Below are 17211 nucleotides of genomic sequence, written 5' to 3'. Positions count from 1 at the left end.
CCTCACTCAAAAACTAACTTAAAAATAACTTAAAAAGAAGAAGAAGGAGAAAAGAAATACCTAGGTGAGGAAAGGGGCCTTCTTTACTTCCCCTACAATTATATTCTTAACGACCGTGACTTTGCCTCCCCATTACAAGGAATGGGTGTAAAGCCCTTCTTTCTGATATTCACTCCTCCACTACCGTAATCGATCTAGCAATCTTATTTTTAGATAAACAAGGAAGGCAAGGGAGAGACGAGGGCACCTTATTTACACCCTAACCTCAGATGTGCCCAGTCAACTCGCAAAACGGAAACAAAAATCAAAGCTTGTCATAATTGAGAAAAATATAAAATTAACCTTCAAAAGAACACCTCACCCTCGCCAAGCCAAGCAGACAATCTGCCTCGCGCCCCCACCACGACGCCTCTCTTCAGCTGGGGGTTCCTCACCCTTCCTTCCTCTGGGACACCACCACCTCAACCAGAGGGGCAGAAGCGGAGTCCAAGAACAAAGAAGGCCCCCCAAATCCCCCCACGCCGACAGAGCCCAGAGACGAATCCATTGTTTATACCACCCCACCCCCATCCCAGCCGCACCCGCCCCCCCCCTTTCTCCCGGGGACAGTCAGAGCCCCAAGACGATTGCTCGCCCCGCGCAGGGCCATGCCCTGCCCTCCCCGCCCGCTGTGGCCCAGGAACCCCACCACGAAACAGCTCGGCCGCGGCGGGGCGGTGTCGCGGAGCCGCGGGGCGCCGGTGAGGGCGGGGGCTGTTCCTCAGGACACCGGTGGATTCATCCTCATCTCCATCTCCAGCCCCCTCCTCCTGCGTTGCCTCCCGGGTTTCCACCTCTCCTGTTGTCAGTTAAGATCAGCTGATCAGAGTGAACTTCTCCCAGCTCGAACTAACAGGAAGGCGTGAGCTGTGCAGCCGGGGAGGGAGGAGTGGGAGGGGGTGGAGCCCGACGCCGACCGGAGAGGAGAATGGTGTGCACAGCCTTTTGGGAGGTGTAGTTCCCCCCAAATGCGTCCTCTCCCGCTTCCTGGGAGCAAAGAGCCTGAAGGACTACAGCTCCCAGCACCGAAAAGGCTGCGCTTGCGATTAGGTAGGTGAAGACCGGCACCAGGCATTTCGGGATTTGGAGTTTTGGTATTGACTGGTTTCCGCCGATATCAGGGAGATTTGTTTTGGAAAGTGGCCCGGGAGGGAGTGGTGCTAAATTAGAGAACTGATGAAATAATGGGAATAGTAGTGGGAAATGGCGAGACAAATAATTTGTTTTCAAGCAAACCTTACAGCACACCATTTTTTTGAGATATATGTTAAAATAGGCAGCCTTCCTTCCCCAGTTTCAAAGGGCACAAACTAGAAAAAGACCAGAAAGAATTGATGAGAATATAAGTACTCTTGTGGGAATTTTGTTTTCCCCTCAAGAGTGCTTTCCACGCTAATCATTTTTCTTAATGCAATTTTATTGAAATATATTCACGTACCATACAATCATCCAGTGTACAATTATTCACAGTATCATCATATAGTTGTGCATTCATCACCACAATTTCTGAACATTTTCATTACTCAAAAAAATAAAAGTAAAAAGAACACCCAAAACATCCCATACCCCTCCTCCCCCACTATTAGTCATTTGCTTTTTTTTCCCCATTTTTCTACTCATCTGTCCATACACTGGATAAACGGAGTATGAGCCATAAGGTCTTCACAATCACATGGTCATACCATGTAAGTTATATAGTTACACACTCATCTTCAAGAATCAAGGTTACTGGATTGCAGTTCAACAGTTTCAGGTATTTCCTTCTAGCTATTCTAATAAACTAAAAGCTAAAAAGGGATATCTATATAATGCATAAGAGTAACCTCCAGAATGACCTATTAACTCCATTTGAAATCTCTCAGCCACTGAAACTTTATTTTGCTTCATTCTCTTCCCCCTTTCTCAATCCTACAAAGGTGGTCCAGGCTCATCCCCGGGAGTCACGTCCCGCGGACAACCATTTTTTTCCCTACATATTATTTTTCTGACATTTCCTTAAATAGTTAAAAACTTCTGAATTTTAAATTATCTTTGGTTTAGATGGGGTACACTTTCAAGGTAAAGTTATCAGGCTACAGAGTAGGCTAATGATTAACACTCTCATCAACTTTTTAAAAACGGCTTTATATTTGTTTAGCACTTTCACTTTTTCTGTTTTGTTTTGCTTTGTTTTCTCTCCTGTTTGTTTCTTGGACAAAACTGAGAGAAAGCCTGATGTAATGAAAACAGCACCAGTTTATGATGCTGAAGACTGGAGGTTTGTTCTAAAAAAACCTCTTAACTATCTAGGTGGCTTGAGTAAGTCACCCAACCTCTCCATAAAATAAAGTAGTACTGTGTGATCTCTGAGGTCCCTGCTAATTCTAACATTCTATGATACTATCTCGATAATTGTTAATCCATATGAGAAGACTAAGATTAAATGACTTGCCAAGGTCACAAGCAAACTATTGACGAAGCTGGGACAAGAATCCAAAATTCTTTACTTGAAGCAGGACATTCTTTTCCCTTATAATTCAATGGATATAATTAGAACAATGGTAAAAACCAAATCTGCATAATAATGACCGAGCCATGTATGAGGGTTTTATTGCTGAAAATTATGTTTTGAAGACTGGGCAGAGAGTGACTAGTTGGACTGGCTACACAACATGGCTGGGAATTTTTTTTTCCTATGCCAGACCAAAAACCAGGATATTAAGAACTAAGCTATGGAGAGATTTCAAACGGAATGGAGAAGTCACTCTGGAGGGCATTTTTATGCGCTGTGGCATCCCCAGGCCTGAACAAAACAGGCCTGTGGACTTTGGCGCACTGTGACCTAGACAGCTAATATTTAACCTATCATCTTTGTAAGTTGGTGAAGAGAAAAAGGGTGAGTTGACCTTAAACTGTAACTTTAAAATGTGAAACGGGAAGCAGGCAGGAGGTGAGAGGCTCTTGGTCTCACAAAAGAGCAAGATGTAATTGTATCCCAGACCTCCCACCCTCAAATGTTAATCTAGTCTTTCCTTCACCAACCCCATGTCACAGTGACCTGTTCCCACATCTATGCTCCCCAACCCTTAGGATTATCTTTGTCTTAAACCCTTATAACTGGCTTGCTGTCCTCTCTCAATCAGCCGGTCGACTTCCCTGCGAATGTGATGCCCGCCTGGCATGAGAGAGCCATCATGATCTCTCCATGACTTCTCACCCTGTTGGTAAGCCCTGAATAAAAGTTCATGTATCAGAAAATGCTCATTGTCTTCTTTGGCCTCTGGACTGGCATAGCCCTTATGGGCTGCGACATGCACTACACAGATATCCCTTCTTAGTTTTTAGTGTATTGGAATAGCTGGAAAGAAATACCCGAAACTGTCAAACTGCAACACAGTAGCCTTGATTCTTGAAGACGATTGCATAATTATGTAGCTTATGTGGTGTAACTGTGTGATTGTGAAAACCTCATGGCTCACACTCCCTTCATCCAGTGTGTGGACAGATGAGTAGAAAAATGGGGACAAAAACTAAATGTAAAATAGGGTGAGATGTGGGCATGGAATGTTTTGGATGTTCCTTTTTACTTTTATTTTTATTTATTTATTTATTTATTTTTTTTGGAGTAAGGAAAATGTTCAAAAGTTGATTCTGGTGATGAATGCACAACTATATGATGGTACTGTGAATTGATTGTACACTGTGGATGATTGCAGGATATATGAATATATCTCAATAAAACTGTATTAAAAACGAACAAACAAACAAAAAGCAATACAGTATAAAATATGGTGCAAAACAAAGACAGACATATAGATCAATGGAATCGAATTGAGAATTCGGAGACAGACCCTCAGATCTATGGCCGACTGATCTTTGATAAGGCCCCCAAAGTCACTGAACTGAGTCATAATGGTCTTTTCAACAAATGGGGCTGGGAGAGTTGGATATCCATATCCAAAAGAATGAAAGAGGACCCCTACCTCACCCCCTACACAAAAATTAACTCAAAATGGACCAAAGATCTCAATATAAAAGAAAGTACCATAAAACTCCTAGAAGATAATGTAGGAAAACATCTTCAAGACCTTGTATTAGGCGGCCACTTCCTAGACTTTACACCCAAAGCACAAGCAACAAAAGAGAAAATAGACTAAATGGGAACTCCTCAAGCTTAGAAGTTTCTGCACCTCAAAGGAATTTCTCAAAAAGGTAAAGAGGCAGCCAACTCAATGGGAAAAAATTTTTGGAAACCATGTATCTGACAAAAGACTGATATCTTGCATATATAAAGAAATCCTACAACTCAATGACAATAGTACAGTCGGCCCAATTATAAAATGGGCAAAAGATATGAAAAGACAGTTCTCTGAAGAGGAAATACAAATGGCCAAGAAACACATGAAAAAATGTTCAGCTTCACTAGCTATTAGAGAGATGCAAATTAAGACCACAATGAGATACCATCTAACACCGGTTAGAATGGCTGCCATTAAACAAACAGGAAACTACAAATGCTGGAGGGGATGTGGAGAAATTGGAACTCTTATTCATTGTTGGTGGGACTGTATAATGGTTCAGCCACTCTGGAAGTCAGTCTGGCAGTTCCTTAGAAAACTAGATATAGAGTTACCATTCGATCCAGCGATTGCACTTCTCGGTATATACCCAGAAGATTGGAAAGCAGTGACACGAACAGATATCTGCACGCCAATGTTCATAGCAGCATTATTCACAATTGCCAAGAGATGGAAACAACCCAAATGTCCTTCAACAGATGAGTAGATAAATAAAATGTGGTATATACACACGATGGAATACTACGTGGCAGTAAGAAGGAACGATCTCGTGAAACATATGACAACATGGATGAACCTTGAAGACATAATGCTGAGCGAAATAAGCCAGGCACAAAAAGAGAAATATTATATGCTACCACTAATGTGAACTTTGAAAAATGTAAAACAAATGGTTTATAATGTAGAATGTAGGGGAACTAGCAATAGAGAGCAATTAAGGAAGGGGGAACAATAATCCAAGAAGAACAGATAAGCTATTTAACGTTCTGGGGATGCCCAGGAATGACTATGGTCTGTTAATTTCTGATGGATATAGTAGGAGCAAGTTCACAGAATTGTTGCTATATTAGGTAACTTTCTTGGGGTAAAGTAGGAACATGTTGGAAGTTAAGCAGTTATCTTAGGTTAGTTGTCTTTTTCTTACTCCCTTGTTATGGTCTCTTTGAAATGTTCTTTTATTGTATGTTTGTTTTCTTTTTAACTTTTTTTTCATACAGTTGATTTAAAAAGAAGGGAAAGTTAAAAAAAAAAAAAAAGAAAAGAAAAACAAGGAAAAAAAAAAAGATGTAGTGCCCCCTTGAGGAGCCTGTGGAGAATGCAGGGGTATTCGCCTACCCCACCTCCATGGTTGCTAACATGACCACAGACATAGGGGACTGGTGGTTTGATGGGTTGAGCCCTCTACCACAGGTTTTACCCTTGGGAATCCGGTTGCTGCAAAGGAGAGGCTAGGCCTCCCTATGGTTGTGCCTAAGAGCCTCCTCCCGAATGCCTCTTTGTTGCTCAGATGTGGCCCTGTCTCTCTAGGTAAGCCAACTTGAAAGGTGAAATCACTGCCCTCCCCCCTACATGGGATCAGACACCCAGGGGAGTGAATCTCCCTGGCAACGTGGAATATGACTCCCGGGGAGGAATGTAGACCTGGCATCGTGGGACGGAGAACATCTTCTTGACCAAAAGGGGGATGTGAAAGGAAATGAAATAAGCTTCAGTGGCAGAGAGATTCCAAAAGGAGCCGAGAGGTCACTCTGGTGGGCACTCTTATGCACACTTTAGACAACCCTTTTTAGGTTCTAAAGAATTGGGGTAGCTGGTGGTGGATACCTGAAACTATCAAACTACAACCCAGAACCCATGAATCTCGAAGACAGTTGTATAAAAATGTAGCTTATGAGGGGTGACAATGGGATTGGGAAAGCCATAAGGACCACACTCCACTTTGTCTAGTTTAGGGATGGATGAGTAGAAAAATAGGGGAAGGAAACAAACAGACAAAGGTACCCAGTGTTCTTTTTTACTTCAATTGCTCTTTTTCACTCTAATTATTATTCTTGTTATTTTTGTGTGTGTGCTAATGAAGGTGTCAGGGATTGATTTGGGTGATGAATGTACCACTATGTAATGGTACTGTAAACAATCGAAAGTACGATTTGTTTTGTATGACTGTGTGGTATGTGAATATATCTCAATAAAATGAAGATTTAAAAAAAAATAAAAATAAAAAAATAAAAAGAAACAATGTGCTCCACAAAAAAAAAAAAAAAAAATATGGTGCAAATGAAGAAAATCAACCTTCCTAAGTTTACTTGACTGGGCACTTGTGGCTTGGGATAAAATCATCAATGACTCTAATAGGTATAGATGCAAAAAAGTGTTATATCTCAAAATATACTCTGGAAAACTGTTTTGTAGACTCAAAGTAGTTCTAAGTGATGATATAGATACTGATGCAGTAGAGTATATATAAATTTTTTCCCAAAAAACATAAATTACACTATAATTTTATATGTGATTTCAAAATATGTATGTATAAATAATTAATAAAAATTTTAAGTAGAAAAAAAAAACTAAGCTATCCATGAACCTTCAAACTTCAAAGTTTACTTGGAAATAGAGGGAGAAAAAGAGGAAAGGGGGTGTGCTGGTTTGGATGTATAATGTCCACCAAAACACTGTGTCCTTTGATGCACTCCTGTGGGGCAGACATATTAGTGTTGATTAGGTTGGAATCTTTGGATTAGGTTGTTTCCATGGAGATGTGACCCACATAGCTGTGGGTAATACCTTTGATTAGATTATTTCCATGGAGGTGTGGCCCCATCCATTCAGGGTGGGTCTTGATTGATTTACTGGAGTCCTATAAAAACAGCCACACAGGCCCAGATGCTTGCTGCAGCCAAGAGAGGCATTCTGAAGATGGCCATTGCATTAGTTAGGGCTCTCGAGCAAAACAGAATCAACAAGAGATATCTATAAATATAAGATTTATAAAAGTGTCTCACACAACTGTGGGGATGCCCAAGTCCAAATTCCATAGGGCAGACAGCAAACTGGCAACTCCAATGAAGATGTTTGATGAAATCCTCCGGCAATGAGTTGGCAACTTTGATGAACATGCTCGATGAACTCCTCAGGAAACGAACTGGCAACTTTGACAAACTCCTCAGGAAATGCTTAGCTGGTCAGCGGAAGAAGAAGTAAAGGTCCTCTATCTGTCTACCTTAAAAGTCTTTAACTGATTGGATTAAATCCACCTGACTGTATTCTTGCATTGTGGAACACATGCCCTTTGTTAATGTCATCAGTCACAGCTGCAGCCAACTGACTGATGATTTAATAAACCAGCCTGTGGTTTTTTACCCAGCCACAAATGTCCTTGCAGCAAGGTTAGGCCAGTGCTTGCTTGACCAGACACCTAGGTACCATCACCTGGCCAAGTTGACACATGAACTTAACCATCACAGTCATTGAAGGTAGACTTTTACTATTCCAGATTTTGACTAGGAGAAACTAAGACAATACCGCCAGATGCCTGGAGAGAAACATCCTGGGAGAAAGCCATTTTGAAACACAATCTGAGAGCAAAGGAAGACACCAGCCACGTGCCTTCCCAGACAGCAGAGGTGTTCCAGATGCAATTGGCCATTCTTCTGTGAAGGTACCCTATTGTTGACACCTGAGGTTGGACATTTTTATGACTTTAAGACTGTAACTTTGTAACCAAATAGATCCCCTTTATAAAAGCCAATCCATTTCTGGTGTTTTGCAAAACAGCAGCATTACCAAACCAGAATAGGTGGGATTTTAGAAAGAAAGTTCAGACAACAAATCTTGAGCTAGGCTCTTGAATCTGGTTGGCATGCCATAAAATTTCTCTAGAAGGTTTTGTTCCTAGGCCTATCACCAAAATTTCTTTGTAACCTTGATAGTTTGCTTCATAACCCCCCCTCCCAAATAAAATAAGGATATTAACATATCCTGGGAAAACAGTACTCAATAAATTCTTTTTAAAGCCAATGATGCACATTTTAAAGTATATTTTTTAAAGTTATAATGGTAACCCCTAAAGGAACCACTAAAACTGTTGGAAATGGTTGCCTCTGAGGAAGGTAACTAAGGTGAAGAAGAAGAAAAATACTTTTCATTTTAAAACATTTGTACTCTTAACATTTTTTTGCTATGTGAGTGCAATATGTCAATAGTAGGAAAACTTTTACTTTTATTTCTTTTAACAGATAATTGGAATTATCAGATGTTTCTGTTATTGGTAGTTTTTGCTCTTTCTCATTCTTTATGTACTTAGTTATTTTTTACTGTGAGCTGCTTTTTCCTTGGAATATTATTTGTGGGATTACTTTGAGGCCTAGAATAAAGTTTCATTCCTCCAGAGAGGATTTGCTTTGGCTTGTGCCAGAAGGGACCACTCTAAACCAAATCTACTGTTTTTAGTTTTTTGTTTTGTTTTTCTTTTGACCACCAGGATATGTATATTTGGGCTACATATCCCTAGGAGGGCTAGCTAATGGGACCCGTTCTGACACCCTACCACCCACCTCTATATCCTCCTCCTTCTGCTCCAAGGCAACTTTCTTTCTAGTATGTTAGGTAGGGGTATACTTCTGATTCACTCTTAAACTAAAATTTGAGGTCCAGCTTTAGATTTCCCACTTCTAGCAGGCCCTTGGCTTTTCCTTATGTTTCATTTACTCCATGGGACCTCAAGAAAATGAGTTTAAGTTCACCAAGTATGGCACATGACATTAGGGTGAAAGCAGCATCGTTGCTCTATTTAGTTCTCTGGATCTGTCCTCACCTAGATTTCAGTCTCATAATTCTTTATCTTCTTATCAACTCTTCAGTATTTTACTAACAGTTTTAGTTGTTTTCAGTTGATGGTTGGTTTGCCATATTATCAGCCATTTTACAAAAAGGAACAATCAGGCTAGCAGTTAGCTCAGGGAGAGAGGTCAATATGATCAGGGCACATGGTAGCCTTCTGGGATGTCGGTAGTGTTCTACTGTTGACCTGGGTTACATCAATCTTACTTCATAATTATGCTTTCAACAATTCACATGTCTTTTGTGCCCTTCTGTCTGTATGGTATATCTTACACACACACAAAAAAAAAGTTAAGAAAAAAATTTAATTAGGAAAGAGAAATGAATGAAGTAAAAGGTGCCATGAAATAGATTCAACAAGGTAAGCAAACCAAGCCCTTGGATTTAATGAAGTCATTTCCTTGATTCATTCAGCACAGCATTATAAAGATCTTCACAATATTTAACCACAGCAGGATACATAAAACAAATAGTAGGCAGGTTTTCCAGGCTTGTTCCCTTCAACTTTCCATATCACCTCCCCCTTAAAGGGAGTCCTCAGTATGAACACACATGTGCATATACACACACACAAACACACACACAATTGGTCTGTAGCTATTTTAAAACACACTCCCAAGCCCATACTGTTATATCCAGGTATCCAGTGTGAGTGAATTGAAGTCTGTTTCCCAAGTGGTGCTAAGAGATTGCATTTATTATTATTTCCTTGGTGAATTTTCCAGAGCCCAGAATCCAACCTTCAGGCTTACAGGCCCAGAATTTTTATTTTATCACTCATCTACAGTGGATCCAGCTCTTCAGAGTAGACACACATTAACCAAGCTTACCGGACTAAGGATGCCAATCCAATAATTTACAATGAAAAATCACCATTACCCAGACTGGAATGCTTAAACTTAACACTGCACATTCATTCCCATGATAATAGTCTTATAGGAGAATCCCTGTGAAAAAGTTGCTTGGTGAGTTTAGAATCAGAACAAGAGGAAAGGGATCAGATAAACTGGATATTTATGATATAAAGCTAATGTATAGACCTTCTGCTGGAGATGTCTTTGCCCACAGGACCAGAATAATTGAATTATTTTAAAGCTATCTTTCTCCTCTACATTACTTAGTTAATCACCAAGATAGGACTCAGAAATTCTCTCTGGATAATTTAATAAGAAAGTTAATTTATTGGAAGGGTGTTAGGAATCTTAGAATTGTTGGGAAAGTTGGAGAACTTAGCTCAGAAAACGGTCAGGAACAAAGGAAGTGGTTATGGGAATCACAACCAAGTTCTCACTCGAGGAAGTCAGGGAAGAATGGTATCATTAACACTGTCTGCACTAAACACCTTTTCTTCTGGTCTCTCTGTACTATTGCCACTACTCTACCCACAACAATGGCAATTGTGGTAAGCAGAATAATAACCCCCACCCGCAGAGATGTCCACATCCTGATCCCCAGAACTTTTTCCTTATATCCAAAAGGGACTTTGCAGATGTGATTAAGGTTAAGGACCTTGAGTTGGAAAGATTATCCTGGATTATGACATATTCCCACACTAATCACATGAGTCCCTGGAAGCAAAGAACCTTTCCAGACTCTTGTCAGAGAGAGATGTGATGAGACTCAGAATTACTTGCTTTGAAGATTGAGGAAAGGGGACATGAGTCAAGGAATACAGGTGGCAAGGCAAGGAAATGGATTCTCCCCTAGAGCCGCAGAAAAGAACACAGCCTTGCCAACACCTTGATTTTAGCCCAGTGAATTTCTCGCCTATGGAAGAGTAAGATAATAAATTTGTGTTGTTTTAAGCCACTATTTGTGGTAATTTGTAACTGCATCAGTAGAAAACTAACACAGCAATGCTGCTTTGAATAACTTCTTAAGTGTTCTTGTATCTTTATATCTCTCTGTCAAGATTCAAAATCCTGGGCAAGAGAATACAATTGTGTCACATGGATCACATACCCATGGCCTGGATGCAAGGGAAATGGAGAGAAGGAAGATCCTTCCTCTTGAGTTCTGGAGTGGGAAGCATGACACAATGGAAGATCACTGCAAAAAGGGGGGAAGATTGGATGCCAGATGACAAAAAGGCAACAAATATCCATTAGAGGCCAAGCTATACTTGGCCAAGAGGACTTTGCTTTTCCTACACTTAAATGGTTGACCTCCTCCACTTCTGGTTTTCTTTAAATATGATAATATATTTAATCAAATTATATTTACATCTTGCCAACCCCTACACTGTATCTGTCTTCCATTAGTTAAAACAGAAACTGCAACTCAAACTGCCTTAACCAATAAAAGAAATGTATTGACTCACATAATTGAACAAGAGGGAGATTAAAGTTTAATCCAAAACTCAATCTAGGACTCAAATAATAGGCTCAAGACCTTGTGCCCTCCATTTCTCAACTCTGAGTAATGTACCCAACTGATTTTTGACAAAGGTGCAGAAGCAAGTCAATACGGGAAGGATTGTATTTTCAACAAATGATACTGGAACAACTGGGCAAAAAATAGGCAAAAAAATGAAGCTCACCCTGAACCTCATACCTTATACAAAAATTCAAATTGTATTGTAAATTAAATGCAAAACTATACATCTTTTAGGAAAAAATATATGAGAAAATCTTCAGGACCTGTTGAGTTAGGCGAAGAGTTCTTAAACATGGCAGCAAAAGCACCATTCATAAGAGACAATCGATAAAATTGTATTTCATCAAATTAAAAACTTTTGCTCTATAAAGGTACTAGAAAAGCCCATATGAAACATACCATGAATTGAGAAGAAAAAACGGAAGGACCACCAAAGATGTATTCAACATAAGAATTCGGGCAGTATTCAAATATTGTCCGTTTATTTTTACTACTAAGGCTAAAACAATGATGTCTTTTGAGCCTGCAGACTGATGAACTCTTCTGGAGCTCTACAGAAAGTAGAGAAGGTAAAATAGATACCTTCTAAAAAATCTGCTCAGTGAGTAATTACTTTCTCTTTCTCTGGAAATTGCCACACCAGCCCACAGAGGTGGGCCCTGTTCCAGTTTGCTAATACTGCCGTTATGCAAAATACCAGAAATGGATTGGCTTTTATAAAGGGGGTTTATTGGTTTACAAATTACAGTCTGAAGGTCATGAAAATGTCCAAATTAAGGCATTAATATGCCTATACCTTCACCAAAGGAAGGCCAATGGTGTCTGGAAAACCTCTGTTAACTGGGAAGGCATGTGGCTGGCATCTGCTGATCCCGGGTTGTGTTCCAGCTCCCTTTCAGCTCCTGTGCATTCTTCAAAATGTTGCTCTTGGGATGTTTAGTCCTCTCTTAGCTTCTTTCGGAGAAAAGTGTCAGCAAAAGTCTGCTTTTGATGGCCATCTCCAAAATGTCTCTCTTGGCTGTAGCACCAAGATTCTTCTGTCTGCGCTGTTATAGGGCTTCAGTGATTTAATTAAGACCCATGCTGAATGGGCGGTGCCATAACTCCATGTAAATAATCCAATCAGAGTCATCACCTACAGTTGGGTGGGTCACATCTCCATGGAAACAACCTAATCTAAAGATTCCAACTTAACCAACACTAATACATCTACCTCCACAAGATAGCATTAAAAGATCATGGCTTTTTCTTGGGGGATATAATATATCCAGACTGGCACATCAATCTTTTCTCTTTTAGTTATGCTTATCGTATTTTGCTTAAGAAATCCTCCCCCGCACTGTGGTCACAAAGATATTCTCAAAATTTAATCATTCATATTTAAGTTGTTAATCTTCTAAATATGGTTAAAGTGAGATTCTCTACTCCACCTCCCCTGACAAATGAATGATATTAGGAATGATAATGGGGCGATAGCTACAGAAATAGGAGAGATTAAAGAGAATTATAGGAACAGCTTTACGGTGATAAATTAGAAAATGGACACATTCCTAGAAAATATAACTTACTGAAATTCACCCCAAAAGAAACAGAAAACTCAAATACTCATATATGAGTATTAAGGAAATAAAATTGTAATATAGAACTTTCCCAAAAATAAAGCACCAGACCCAGATGATTTTAAAAACAGTGAATCTTACCAAATAAAAAAAAATTAAACAAAATGGAAGAATACTAACACATCCAAAGAATAAAGAGAGAGAGAGAAGAGAGACTGCTTCACTCATTCTGTGAAGCTAATATCACTCCTTTATCCAAAACTGACAAGAACTATCTGAAAAAGAATACTGCAGGTTCATCTCACTCAGGAACATGATACAAAAACCCTTAAAAAATAGTTAGTTTAATCAAATCCAACATTGTATAAAAAATACATCATGGCCAATTAGTCATCATAAATGCAGTTTATCACAAGAACAGATTAAATGGGAAAATATGATCATTTCAAAATTTGCCAAAAACAATTCAATAAAATTCTACACCTATTGATGCTTTAAAATTCTGAAAGCAAGCTAAGAGTATAAAAGAAACCTCCTTAACCTGATAGAGTCAATTTCCTCATTTATTGAACAGCTCCTCATTTTCCAGTGACCTGCCATTGCCACCTTTGTCATATCTTAATTTTTCACATACGTATTGGGCTTTTCCCAGACCCTCCAGTCCATCAATCAGTGCGCTTAGTCTTGTACTGTTATCACAGTTTTAATACTATGGTTTATAAAATGTCTTGATACAAGGTAGGGTGTATTATTTGTGTAACATTAACATCAGTAATAAATAGACCTCCAAATTTTAATTTCTCCCTCTTATTTCTTTTTTTTCCCTCTCTTACCTTTTTCTTAAATGTTTGTGCCAGTTCAAATGTATTACGTCCCCCTAAATGCCATTATCTTTGATGCAATCTTGTGTGGGTAGACCTATTAGTATTGATTAGATTGTAATTCTTTGAGTGTTTCCATGGAGATGTGACCCACCCAACTGTGGGTGATAGCTCTGATTGGATAATTTCCATGGAGGTGTGGCCCTGCCCATTCAGCATGGGCCTTTGTCTATACTAGAGTGCTATATAAGCTCAGACAGAAGGAGCAACTTGCTATAGCCAAGAGGGACACTTTGAAGAACGCACAGGAGCTGAGAGAGGAACTGCAGTTTATAGAGACATTTTGGCGACAGCCTTTGAAAGCAGACTTTTATTCTGGAGAAGCTAAGAGAGGACAAATGGCCCAAGAGCAACTGAGAGTGACATTTTGGAGAGAAGCTGAAGCCTAGAGAGGAATGTCCTTGGAGAAAGATATTTTGAAACCAGAATTCCGGAGCAGACGCCAGCCATGTGCCTTCCTAGCTAACAGAGGTTTTCTGGACACCATTGGCCATCCTCCAGTGAAAGTACCCAATTGTTGATGCGTTACTTTGGACACTTTATGACCTTAAGACTGTAACTGCATAACCAAGTAAACCCCCTTTTATAAAAGCCAATCCATTTCCGGTGTTTTGCATTTCAGCAGCATTAGCAAACTAAAACGATGTTGTTTATTTTATTTGCTTTCTGCTAGTTTGCAAATTATACAATTCAATTTCTGTTCTTTTTTGTGGACCTTCTTGAAATTATGCTATTGAGAGTTTTACTATTAGTCTAAGAGTCATTTCTATATATGTGACCTCTTTTCATTTTGCCTGCTTTTAAGATCTTTTTGTCATTGGTTTCTGCTGTTTCACTACCATGTGTCTAGATTTCTTTTAATTCATCCTGCTTGATAATTGTGGGACTTCTTATATCCATGTATTTATGCTTTACATGTGTTCTGAAAAATTATCTCTTCAAATATTGCCTCTTTCTTCTTCCCGTTAGGGGCCTACTAAACCTTTTAATTCTCTTCCCCATGTTTCTTAATCTTTCTTTCATATTTTCCACTTACTCGTCTCTCTTTAATGTAGTATCTTATTTTTTTAATGTATCTTATCTCTTTCTTCAGCTGTGCCAAATCTTCTCTTTAACCCATCAGTTGAGTTTTAAATTTTCATTATTTATATTTTTCATTTGTAAAAGTTTATTTGGTTCTCTTTTTATATTTGCTTAATTATTTTATTGGTCACTTGTCTTTTGCTAATTTTTAGAAATTTCAAAAATTTCTTTAAACATTTCATACATAGTTATTTTATACTCTGTGTCTAATTATTTCAATATTATTTAGGGCTCTTTCTGTTGCAAGGAATGAAAACTCAACTCAATTTTGGTAAAGGTGAATTTATTAGCTTCCATATTGAAAAGTCTAGTAGCCTGACATAAATTCTCTCTCTTTAAGGTTTTATTTTATTACACAGATAATACATAAATTCATGTACAGAGTTTCTAACAATAGGATACAGAGTAACCTGAGAGGATTTCTGTGATTATGCTTGTGGTTGTAAATAAAGGCACAGACTTTTTATGTAGAAAATGTAACCAGCACTTTACCAAACCAAGTGTTTTCACGTGTATTAGCTAATTTAATCTTTACACTAGCCCCAGGAAGTAGGAATTATTAGCCCTACTGAATGGTGAGAAAACCTAGCAAGCAGAAATATGGATGGATGTAAATTTTACACCTCTCTTCCCTCTGATGGAAGTAATGAGTTACAGCCTATCCTATTAGTGCACCCACTGCATTTTGAGTTCTGATTGTACTCAACATATGGTAATCATTTTTTTCATCCAAAAATTTTATGAAGCATTTGCTATGACCCGGGCACTGTCTAGGTACTGAGATAGAAGTGAACAAAAGAGAGAATCCTTGTACTCAGTAAGTTTACATTCTAGAGTGGTAGAAGAAGATAGACCATAAACAAAAAATAAAAATATGTAGGATGTTAGATGGTGATAAGCACTGTAGAGAAATATAAAGCAGGTAAGGGAGAAAGGGAGTGTGGATATGTTTGTTATATATACGGTGGTCAGTGTCTGTCATCTACATCTTCCATGTTGTCCGCAGTTCCTCTAAGACAGGAACATCTACATCTTCCATGTTGTCCGCAGTTCCTCTAAGACAGGAACAAAAATCTCTCTCCCATTCAACTTTTTACTCCCAACATTTAGTTCACAGGCACTGAGGGAGACCATAACTTCGTATTGAATAGATTATAAGCCTTCTGAGAAGCAGTTGGAAAAACAAAGCTCTGTAAATAGATATTTACTATAAAGTCCATAAACTAAATAACATAATCCTTTGTGATGAGATTTATTCATTTCATTAATCTAATAAGTGAAGTTCTTCGAACATGTTTACATTAATGAAGCTGTGTTATATATTTTTACATGCCTTTCCAAGTATCTCATACATCTTTTACCCACTTTGTTTCCCGGTAACATGCTCTAATAGCGCGAATAAGCTTTTTCGTGCACTTTTTAAAAAACTGCCACGGCCTCTTCCAGTTATTTCTTCAGATCCAGAGTAATTCTTTTTTAGGGACATATTAGCCCATGGGATTTCTATTGAAGTGCTGGATGGGGCCTAATCATCCAGTCTCTCGAACCCCAGTAAACCACCAAGCAAAGTTCTAATGCCCGAAACACAAATTACAGGAAGTGAGAAACCTTATTAGCAGATCTCGCACCGTACCCACCCGGAACCTTGACCTCAAGATGGCGTCGCGTAGTCACAAGATTCAATTAGCTCCAATAAAAAATGGCAGGGTGGGTCGTAATTTACAGCTCGAGCCTTTCTAGTCCCCAGTAGGCGTTCCTTCTCTATGGTCAGTGGACTCTCCGTGGCGATTCAGAGCCAACCGTGAAGACTCTCTATCTCCGTTCTTCTCTATGACCGTCCTTTCCACTCCCCCCGCCGCAGTGCATGCTGGGCAAGAGGAAGACCTCTAGAAAGCTCCCCGCGCAGCGCGGTTGTGTTCGCGGCCTACGCGAGTAGGTGCATCCGAACCAGTCTCACGGGCGAGCGGCGCGTAGAAACCTCGAACCGGTGGAGCCCACTCATAACCTGGAGCCTGGAAGACCGCGAAGACAATATCGTTTCCTCAGCGGCGGGTGAGTTCGCTCCTCTGAACGCGTGGGGAACCCGGGAGACCGGATACCTCGGTTGGGGGAGGAACGAAAGCCAGGTTGCTGCGAAGGGACTGGGGTGGAGTAACGGGGGAGTTGGGGTGGGGGAGGGGACGGGCACGAGGCTTGGGTTTCTTCACTTCTCTAAGGCCTCGAAAACCAGCGGGCCCAGCGGGGCGCAGGAGCCGGAGGAGGCCGGATCTATTGCCTGAACTTGCATTGTTGCCCACTTTCCCTTTCTCTTGGCCACGTTCCTCTACAGAGTGAATCGCCTTGGCCTGTTCTGGACTCCACGCTTGCCACAAAACG

The 17211-nt window shown here is 39.8% G+C and overlaps 2 protein-coding genes across 2 annotated transcripts in view; one reads left to right on the top strand and one right to left on the bottom strand.

The window, feature by feature from the left end:
- The window catches only part of ZFYVE1 (zinc finger FYVE-type containing 1), a 79735-nt gene extending 78835 nt beyond the window's left edge, over positions 1 to 900 (bottom strand). The window contains exon 1 of the mRNA XM_037832370.1: positions 689 to 900. The gene's annotated coding sequence lies outside the window, so the exon portion shown is untranslated. The remainder of the gene's footprint in view (positions 1 to 688) is intronic.
- A 15819-nt stretch (positions 901 to 16719) lies between these two features.
- The window catches only part of RBM25 (RNA binding motif protein 25), a 62761-nt gene continuing 62269 nt past the window's right edge, over positions 16720 to 17211 (top strand). Inside the window, exon 1 of the mRNA XM_037832366.1 lies at positions 16720 to 16887. The gene's annotated coding sequence lies outside the window, so the exon portion shown is untranslated. The remainder of the gene's footprint in view (positions 16888 to 17211) is intronic.

Source organism: Choloepus didactylus, chromosome 4 (assembly GCF_015220235.1).
Source record: "Choloepus didactylus isolate mChoDid1 chromosome 4, mChoDid1.pri, whole genome shotgun sequence".
In the NCBI taxonomy this organism is placed as follows: domain Eukaryota; kingdom Metazoa; phylum Chordata; class Mammalia; order Pilosa; family Megalonychidae; genus Choloepus; species Choloepus didactylus.
Note: the sequence above shows the minus strand (reverse complement) of the source record. Positions and strands in the feature narration are given on the sequence as shown.